Source organism: Ricinus communis, chromosome 2, assembly GCF_019578655.1.
Source record: "Ricinus communis isolate WT05 ecotype wild-type chromosome 2, ASM1957865v1, whole genome shotgun sequence".
Lineage (NCBI taxonomy): Eukaryota > Viridiplantae > Streptophyta > Magnoliopsida > Malpighiales > Euphorbiaceae > Ricinus > Ricinus communis.
Genome location: NC_063257.1, coordinates 24,683,019 through 24,694,532, shown reverse-complemented (window position 1 = coordinate 24,694,532; position 11,514 = coordinate 24,683,019).

Genomic DNA, 11,514 nt, shown 5'->3' with positions numbered 1-11,514 from the left:
AATATATTTGACTAAAATATACTCATTTTTAGTTAATAGAAATAATTTATTCCTATAAAAAATAATCAAATTATATAAAGTATGTTTATAATATTAAATATTATAACGTATATATACTATAGTAACTAAAGTTAAGAGTTTAGGAGATAATTATTATTTGTCTCTTGTATGTATCCATATTATACTAGTTATTTTCTGATATTTAAAAATATATATTTTTTATCTTTCTATTTTATAATATTATACTAAAAACTTCTTTCATTAGAATTTTTATAAACAACAGTTAACTAGATTTGATTTTATGCTATTTGCTTCTGATTTTTAGTGTAATATATAAATTATTCTTTATAGTTTATTTATTATACTAAAACTTCCTTATCTAATATCATGATCCGATCTGTGGGCCCATGACCGGCACTAGAGAATGGGTAAGCGTAAGGCCACCGAATCCCGTAGTAAGCCTGACACTCACTAACTCCATTAAATCTTATCTAATATTACTGATGTCACAATTTCTTAACCATTACATTCCACATATTGAATTCGGTCTGCCAGAAGAATTAGGCAAGACCTGAAAACTACAATAATTTATAATTGACAAGTCTATTATTTCTACTGCGGAGAATCTAAGAATTTTACAATTTAACATACTAAGTCAGTTACATCACCCGATGATAAAGGAGTCGGGTTACTAGATAAAAGCTGTGGGAAGTCTAACAATCACGGATCTAAAAAACAGTAAAATTGAGACTATCAGTCTTGGGAGTGAGTTAAAATCATATATCTCAAAAAAATAATTTCGAACACTTCAATAACACATTTATTTATTTGGAAATAAACCTTATGTCATGCAACAATATTCGTGTCATGCCATGCTTAAATAAAAAAAATAAAAATATAATCTTCATATACAACGGGACGGGATACCTCAGTAGAATCCTACTCTCAACACTAACATCTTGACTTTCTCATTCTAACAGAATTGGCGCCCAGAGATCGAAGTTCGACCAGGGTCCTTAAATCTAGTTCAGCCACTAATTATCACTAATACTCTTAGCTTTTCGACTCTCTTACTCCAATAAGACTGGCGCCCAGAGAGCGAAACTCGACCAGGGTCCTTAACTCTAGTCTGGTCACTTAGGTTTCCAAATAAGCCGGCGCCCAAAGAGCAATGCTCGACCAAGGACCTTTACTTCGGCAAACACACTCTACTAAGCCTAGAGAACGACGCTCGACTAGGGCAAGTCCTAACTTACCTTTTTAAATTTACCAATTTATCCTTTTTCCATCACTCTCGGATTCATACCAGTGCACTCATCAAAATAGTATATTCTACTGCCGTCCCATCCCGAGTCAAGACAAAATCAATGAAAATCATAATGCGGAAATGAAACATGTATAAACAGTACATAACTAAATAGTCAAAATATTAATCATTTGATCAGAGATATAATGTAAAATATTAGCATGACACACGTAAGCAGATATATGACTTTAACTCACAGCTTTGACGACCTCCTAGCTCTGCTCCGATACCTCAGATGGAGCGAGCGGAACTGACGAATTTATCTAATCACAAAAAATAATTTATCAATAACGCTGAAACAGTTGACAATTAACCCTAGGTCTAGATCCCTAGGACTGACTGTCTAAGAATCTCGACTCGGGTAAATTCTACTGAAAATTCGGCAGAACCTCCCCTATAATATGGACATTTACCCTCCGTAAAACGGGTCCAGTACCTGCCAGAAAACACTTCAAATATTCAACAATTTATTTTAACGGGAGTTGGGTCCCCAAGACTTCACTAATTTTCCGACTCTGCCACACATCATAAGACACAACCTAAGGCAGGCAGTCCGACAAACAAATATTTTAATACACAATATTTTCTAACATTCAACACAATTCAATAAACATATAACTTTACCAAAGAATTCTAAAATCAACGGTCAGAGAATTACCGAGACGCTTGATCGCTTGGTTGACTCGCCTCCAGCCGCCGGAGTTTGATCGACGATCCAAACACACCAACTGACTCGAAACGACGCGCTGATGACGATCTCCACTTCTGATCTCCCGATCCGACCCTCGATCGTCCGAAGAGATTTACAGACGATCTCGGCCGTCGATTTGCAAAAGGGGTCTGATTGCCCCGAAACCGGTGCCATTGCGAAGCTTGAGCTAAGGGGAGTCCGGATATTATCCTCCGATCATCCATCCCCGCCAGAGCTTGTCGGAAAAGCTGGAAAACGCGGCTGCCACCCACTTTCTCTCTCCACCGTGAACTTCCATCTCTGGCCACCATTCGCGTCACCGCTGTCGCCAAAAGAAAGCTCACACCGAGAGGAGTCGATCGCCAGCTGACTCGGTCGCCAACGCCGCCGGAAACGCCTGAAATGGCATTCGAAAGCCGCTGCCTTCCTCTTGGCGTCTGCCGCGGCCGCCATTGCCGCCGACGCCACTGCTTTGTCGGCAGTGCCCGCGACGGCCCGATCTCCTCTTCCCTCTTCTTATTCTTCCTTTCCTTCCTTCTTTCTTTTCTTTCTTTTCCTCTCCATATCGTCTTTTGGTCCCTGCATTTATCTTCCTTACAATTTAATCCCTCAACTTTTTTAATTACAACAATTTCATACTGCAGAAATTCCAATTAACCCCTAAATTTTTCTTTAGCTTTTCAATTAAGCCCCTAATTATTTAATTTGGGCCAAATTAGAATTATTGAAAATACACAATTACATATTTACCCTTGCTTTTAAATATAAAATTATCAAAAAGCCCTTGCCGACATATTTAATTACAAAAATACCAACATACAAATTTTCATTAAAACCCCATATTAATAAAATTATACTTTTAATAAATTTCCAATTTAGTCCTAACACACAATTAATTTAATTAATCAATTTGCTAAATATTTCCAATTAGAATTTTACACCATTAGCTAATTAAAATACCCTTTTCTCCAAAAATTCTTTTATAAAAAATATCCTTTACAAATTCTTCCATAACTCTCAAATATAGTTTAATTTATATATATTCATTTGGGAAAAAAATTTGCATAACCAAAAATATAATTTATTTATCAAAGAATTTACTTAATTAATTTCTTAAAAATCAAACTAATTGGATATGGAAAATAACTCATTTATTTGTCTAGCATTAAAATTTTCATTAAATCATTCCAAATTAAACCAAATAAAAATAAAATAAAATTAATTTAAATAAAAACTCATTTATTAATTGTTATTATTATTATTATTATTATTATCATTATTAAAGAAAAATTTCGGATATTACATCTAATTTTTATACAAACGTTAATTTTAGTGTTTGTACAAAGTAATAAATTAGTGTTCTTTAATTAATCTAATTTTTAGCATAATTAAGTTCTAGTAAAATTTAATATTTTGAAAGTACTTATATTAATCAAAATATCAAAAATTTATATAATTTAAATTTAAATTGTTAAAATAAAATAGATAGTATATTATTATTAATGTTATTACAATAGAATTGTAACTTTGATAAAAGTTTTAAAAATTAAATTATATTTTTTTATCAATTTAGATCCTTAATTATATTGACTTTCAAAAAGTAAGGAGATTTTAGTACAATATATAAAATATAAGGAGAAATTTGTATATTACACAAAAAATTAAGAAGCATATAAAACTAAACTTTATTTATGATTCTTTGACAGAAATTCTAACGAGAAGAGTTTTTAGTATAAATTATAAAATAAAAAAATAAAAAGATATATCTTTTAAATGTTATAAAATAATTAGTATAATATAGAAAAATATAAAAAATAAATAGTGAGTATCCAAAATTTAACCGAACTTTCCTAATGTAATATATTCTAAAATATTTTAAAATTTAAGAATTATAATTGAATCGAAAACGATCAAAAGGAAACTGAAATGGTGGATTCGATTCGTTTTTTCTCGCTCCTGCCCCAAAACTCCACTTCCCAACTTCATATTATAATAATATAAAAGGAATTGCAAAGGCAGAGTTTTCCGTTTTCATTTAAATGCTACAATCTCTTAAAAAGTAAATGTTCTTTGCTTGCCTTCATTCACTTGCAACGAACATCTTTCTTTCCTATTCTACTTTTCAACTTAATCTAATTGAAGTTCTCTTTTTTTTTTTCTTTTTTTTTTTTTAGAAACTAATTGAAATTTCATGCATCATTAACTTATACAAACTTTTGTCGCTTTGAGCCGGTTAACCATTTATATTTTACGAAAAGGTCTAAAACACAAAAAAGTCGAAGTTTTCTTTAAGGGGTAATTACTATTTGCCTCTTATATTTATCCATATTATACTAGTTATCTCTTAACATTTGAAAAATATATTTTTTTATTTTTTTATTTTATAACTTTATATTAAAAACTCATTCTGTTAGAATTTCGATAAACAACCGTTAACTAGATTTGATTTTATACTATTTAACCCTTGATCTTTGATGTAATATACAAATTGTCGTTTATAGTCTATTTATTATATTAAAACTCTTTTGTCTAAATTTTATACAAAAATCAATTTTAGTGTCTGTATAAAAATAATGAATTATTTTTTTTTAATTACTCTAATTTTTAGCATAATTAAATTCTAGTAAAATTTAAATATTTTAAAGGTACATATATTAATTAAAATACCAAATGTTCATATAATTTAAGTTTAAGTTGTTAAAATAAAATAGATAGTATTATTATTATTAATTTTGTTATAATAGAATTGTAACTTTGATAAAAAAGTTTGAAGATCAAATTATATTTTTTTATCAATTTAGATCCTTAATTACATTAACTTTCAAAAAGTAAGGGGATTTTAGTGTAATAAATAAAATATAGGAAGCAATATGTATATTACACAAAAATTAGGGGGCAAATAATATAAAACCAAACTTAATTAACGATTCCGTAATAGAAATTCTAACGGAAGGGATTTTTAGTATAAAATTACAAAATAGAAGGAAAATAATATATTTTTTAAATGTCAAGCAGTAACTAGTATAATATGAAAAAACACAGTAGGTAAATAGTAATTATCCTTTTCTTAATATTAATGTAATTTATTAACAGTCCTTTTTATTAGCCATAGTGCGCTCCTGTATCTCATCATTTTAGATTTAACATTTAGAGAAGTAATATTAAAAATGCACTAAAATTACTTAAGAGGGTCAGTCTAATTAGTAAAAACAATGCTTTTTCTTTGTTAATTAGAGTTTAATTCCCTTAGAAAGTACTTTAGGGATTTATTTCAAGATACATGTTCTTAAAATCGTCCGAGAAAGATATACATTCTCAACCTCAGCTAAGGATGAAAGTAAATGAGATTATGACTGAATAATGTGATCTAAGTCACTTTGATCAAGAAAAGAAGTATTCATACTCATAATACATTAAGCTAACCTTTTAAACCTGTTTAGCTAACTCTACAACTAATTACTAATTAAGCTGCCAGCTATACAACTTAAATTACAAACCTAAACTAACTATTCTTCTCCTTGACACTCCCTCTCAATATATGCATATATATTAATTTTACTCATCTTGTTCTGGAGATTATAAAATTGGCTCGGACTAGGTGCCTTATTAAATACAAATGCTAACTGCTCTGTTGTGGTAAGATGAATAGGCTTAATCAACTTTTCAACAATCTTTCCTTTAATAAAGTGGCAATCCACTTTAATATGCTTTGTCCTTCTATGAAACATTAGATTGTTTGATAGATGAATTGTTGAAATATTGCTACAATAAAGCTCTTCTAGTTGTAAATCTTTCAACAATTATAAAATCCATATTTTTTATCACTGTTGATGCCATGGCCCTATATTCTGCTGCTATAGAGTTTCTTGCTTCTTAGACTTACAACTAACAAGCGAATTTCCAACAAATTCATAGAATCTAGTTAAAAACTTCTTAGACTCAATACATCCAGCTCAATCACTATCATTGTATTCCTTCAAAGTGATATATGAAGTAACAGAAATAAAAATGTGTTATCTTGGTGAACATTTTAAGTATCTAAGCACTCTGAATGCAGCTTACAAATGCACATCAGCTTGTTTGTCCATGAATTGAGCTAACACATGGATTACACAACAAATTATGGGTGGCGGTTTTGGGTGCGTACCAAATTATCTTTAGCGACTACGGCACTGCAAGACTTTTCAACATAATTGAAAACACGCTAACTAGTCATGGAGAAAGGGAGTTGCCACCCGGATAAATCACCGGGACATCTTTTCTAATTGAATGGCATAACTAGATTCCATTAGGAAGCATCGCTACATCCAAAGATGGATCCGGAAGCCAACTTCCTTATTTACATATTCCTATTTCTAATTTTATTAATTAATAACTTAGTCTCTATAAATGCAGCATAATAATTTTCTACACATCAAACAATCTAGCATGTTAGGTTCACCTAGTTCTAGCCCATTAAGCTTAGCCCAATTTCTCATTTATTTGATTATCCTAGTTAACTATTTAGTTATGCAAAAGAAGCTCGCTTAGTCTAGGCCAATTATTATAGGTTATGTTCTAATTACCATTATTAATCCTAAATGAGCTACATTTTACATGCCAAAGCCCGTTTTAGTTGTCTAAGTCTAAGTGAGTCTATCTATTTATTTATTTAGCATAGCAAAGCCCACCTAAATGTAATTAGTTTTACCTTTAAGCCCAATTACCATTATATTAACCTAATGGACTACAATTTTCATGCCAAGATCCAAATTAAAAGCCCTAAGTCTAGGTGATCAGTTTTAATTGTCAATTAGTTAAAAATGCATTGTCATCACAGGTTGTTAAAAATAAAGAAAAATAAAAAAAAGGAAAATTGCTAAGTTATTAAAACCTTCCGACAACTAAACTAACTCAAAATTGACTAAAATATGCAAATAAGGCTGAATAATCATTTAAAATATTCAAAAATCAGCAAAACGGGTTACTGAGAAATGAACAGTAGACTGGCTGTGTCACAGAGCTAATCGGCTCTACATATAGTCGATCGACTGTGCATAGAGCCACTCGGCTCTAGGGTTTTTCTTAGGCCAAATTTGAATAGACACTCCAAACTCCCAAGCAGTCGATGTACATGTACAAAACACGTGAATGTTGGTCAATACACTTGTAATACATAATGAAATGCATAAATAAGTTAATTTTAGGGCAAAACAATAAGACATGGACTTATAGTAGACAAGCAGATTCATTAAATATGACAATTTTCCTAAATGACATGAAAATAAAGAAGTCTAAGCTAATCATGTGAATTTGATAACAAAACCCAAAATCTAATGACAAACATGGAAATTATTAGATTCAAATCCAATAAATATACTTCCATAACTTATCAGATTTCAAAAACCTATTAAGCTTTCCTAATAAAATTGACAAGTTATCAGATTTAAACATGGCATTCCTAGATCTAATCATACAAAAACATATAAATAATCAATAAGCATCATTTATCATATAAACCCTAAGCATGTTGCTAGATTCATAAACAAAAGTATTAAAGAAAAAAGGAATCAAAATGATGCAATGAGTTTAGAAATTCTCAAGTTTTCACCGTATTAAGAAAATACTAGAGTCTCAAGAGCAGAGGAGGAGGTTGATTCAAAGATCGGGTAGGTATCCAAATTGTTTGGGGTTTAGTGTTTAGTTTTCAGAAATCACAGTATGTTTTCCTAAAAAGTTTATCGATCATTCTCTGCCAAGAAGTTCTAACTCCTTAGCTTAGGGTTTTATTTTCTATTTATAGAGAAGGAAGGAGAAAACTCTAGAATCCAAGATCTACATCTCCTTAATTATTGAATCACCAATAATGATTAAATAATTAAAGGATTTATTAAAAACAGTTTTGAACGATAATTATTGATAAATATTGAATTAATCATAAAATTATTAAAAATTCAAATAGTAATTAGTAAAACCTTATAGAAGATATATTTTAATAATGTTTGGCGTTTAGAGTAAAAAATACTCAACAAAAAAACTGTATTATGAGCCAATTGGAACTATGTAGAGCCAATAAACTTTATGTAGAGCCGATAGGCTTTGTGTATAGCTGCCCGACTATACAGAAAGCCAATTGGCTCTAGGTTGGCAACTTTTGAAATTTATGCAATTTAGTCCTTGAACTTTCTAGTTATTTCAATTTCACCCTAAAACTTGATTTTTTTACCAATTTAGTCCAAATTGATTTGAGAAAAATGACATTTGGCTTATAATCACTCGTAATCCTAACTGGGATTTGATTATTCTCAACTCCTCGAGACCCGGAAGAAGCAGCAACTTTTGCCATCGGGTTTTCCGTAATTCTACCGATATCTAGATTTGGAAAACAGATGCTTACAGTTTGCCCCTGGTTTGTTGAGATTTACAAACATATACATGATTAAATAAATCAAAACAAATCACAAACATCAAGAATATAGATAAAAGGATATATGAGCTATAGAAGCTTCGCTTCGTAGGTCCGTGATATCTCGAAGACCTCTTTCCGAGTAAACTATGTGCGAAAAATTCTTCTGGCTTTATGGTGTAGATTTTCTATCTAGCTTTGATGTCAATTTAGGGACTTCACCCATCACATCTTGAAGATCTCCCCTCAAGATAAATATATGCAGAGACTTCCCTCTAGCTTTGTGGTTTTTTCTTCTATAACCAATCTGATGCAGATTTTCTATTTGGTTTAAATTAGGGACTTCGCCCTTCATAAATTAATTTAGGTACCATGCTTGCCATAAATTGATTAGCGAGCATGCCCACCCATCTTAATTTTAGGGACCACGCTCGTCCTTCTTAATTTACTTTCCACCATAGGAAATAAGAATTGAAATTTTTCACTTCGGGATAAAATTAAAGATTTTCTCATTCTAAGGACCAAACTGGTTAATTTGTCACTTTTGAGCTATACAATGATGGTTTTCCAACTATTGGATGTAATTCGAATATTTTTGTCCTTTAAGACTAAACTGGTAATTTACCAACTAGGGACCAAAACGTAATTTGCCGGTCATGGACCAAAATGGCAGTTTGCCTCTTTTAGGACATATATCTATTATTTTACTTTCATTCTTTCATTTCACCCAATTTCCTCCTAATTCTCTCTACTCTCTTTTTTTGATTTCTCTCTCAATTCTTAACCAAATCCATCCAAATTTGTCTTGAAATGACAATTTCCTCTTCTAGATCAGCAGGTCGCACCCTAATCACATCGAATTAGGACTTTTCACTGCTGATTTCACACCAGAGTGACCTAGAGTTGGTTAAAAGGGGAGGGGGGGGGAATCCTCCTTTTGGCCAAATTGAGCATTCAGCGGGCTTTTCCAATCGTTGATGAGGTATTTTCTTTTGCTATTCTTGCTTATTTATTATTTATACAGTCAAAAAACACATAAAATGTTAAAAAATTGCCCTAGAGGAATAGTCGATCAAATGTACGCTCAGGTGATTTGCCCTGCTTAGTGCCGGTTGGCTTTGTATAGTGCCGAGCGGCTCTACATAGCCCGAATTGGCTATGCACGAGTTAAAACAGCCTCATGCATATCGATTTGCTTAAAAACTAAAATTTTTTAATGTTCATATTTGATTCTTAACTTTAATACATGTATATATGTATCCAAACCTGTTTTTGTGCTTTTAAATCGATACTGTATCGATCTGGTTCACCGAAAGCTTCTACAGAGCCTAAGAATGGTTTGATGAGCTTCCGAGCTCTATCCAGGCTTGAATAGGTGATACTGGGTTTTGTCAGTTTGTAGTTACCCTTCCTTCTACAACTAGAAGGACCACTCACACCTCAGTCTATGCACTAATCGCCCGGTGGATGGATACCACCCACACCTTCCACACACTGGTGGGAGAGCTGATGTTATATCCTCTTGCCTTCTTGGTCATTACAAGGATCGACTTCTCAGGTTCCCCCAATGCCCTACGATGATGCCATCCATGAGTAGAGCCTTGGTGCTTGGGACCAAAATTATTATTGACTTTTTAGGGTTCTTACCTACATATGAGAACACTCGACGTTTAGCTTATCGGAGCATTCCTCTCCACTATAGAGGATTCACTCCCCGTTCCACCCAGAAGGTCGATCAGATGGCTCAAGCCTTCTTAGTCTACTTGTTCGAGACTAATCTGTTATGTGATTTAGGAAATTCATTGAACCTCCACTATTTGGCCCCCTTGAGAGACTTGGACCAGGTTTCTTCATACAACTAGGGGTCCGTTATGTTGGCCTACATGTACCAGCAGATGGATATCACAATCTGTGGGAGCAAGAGGCTTTATGGTTTCTAGCATGCCATACACGTACTTTCTCCTTTCTGTTATGCATTCATGTTACTTTTATTGCACATCTTTTGCTGATAGTTTGAATACAGGTGTGGGCCTTGTAGCTCGGCCACTTGGTAGTTACTCAACCTATCAGTCTCTCACGACCTTGAGCCACTTGGGTTCTAGTAGGAGCGTCTCACTAGAGTAGGCATAAGTACATGTGCCCGCATGTGGATAACTCTCTGTCTTGGGATCAAGTAAAAAGGAAAGTATATTAGTTTAATTTATAAATTCAAAGTTCAAATACTTACCTTTGTATCTTTTAGATTTGTGTTGACTGGCTTAAGGACTGATGTAGCTAGGACCCCTATATGCTATCAGCCGCCGATATCGAGCACCAGATGATGCAGTTCCACCATTGACATTGACGGAGGCTCAAGAGGAAGACATGTTGAGCGTTCGTTAAAACGGACCTATCATGAGGGCTCGTGCCAAAGCGATTGCTCAAGCCACTTCGAGCATTGTCACCATGGTTTTTACAAGGAATGGAGCATCCTCAACTTCCACACCCGCCTTCATGATTTTATCATTGTCTACTTGGCATGAAGAGACTTCCTAAACTTAAACTTTCATCTTTGGTTTTGTATTGCTATTTGTTTTTATTTGTTTTAGCTTGTTTTCCTTTATTAAAAACTTTATTTGTTTTAGCTTGCTTTCCTTTATTAGAAACTTAGGTTTAAGGTTCCCATATATGTGGGATATTGGTCTTGGTTTGTTTTCCTCACGTTGAATTTTATACAAGGCATTGTTAAGAGCTTTGAACTCTGCCCCTTATTCGCAATGTCATCATTCTTATTCGTGTCGTCCCCAATCTTAAACACAAATAACCTTTGATCATCATTCTTGTTTCGTTCGTCATCATCATCATCACGTGGCTGTTTTCCATCTTCGGATTGTCCTCGAGGTATCGTGTTCATCTTCAGCTTACGTCACCTGGGCTCTACTCTTCTCGACATCTGCATCCCTTGGGCGTTCAACAAGAGAGGCCTGCCTTGAAACACATCCCTGCATCAACCAGTCGACGATGTCATTGCTGCTTCCAACCCAAGGCGGTGTACGTGTTCTCACCCAGTCGAGAGCCACCACCTCCTTCTTGTCTCCAGCTGTTCATAGTCGTCAACAGGAGATCTATCCTTGCATCACATCCTGCCTAGAT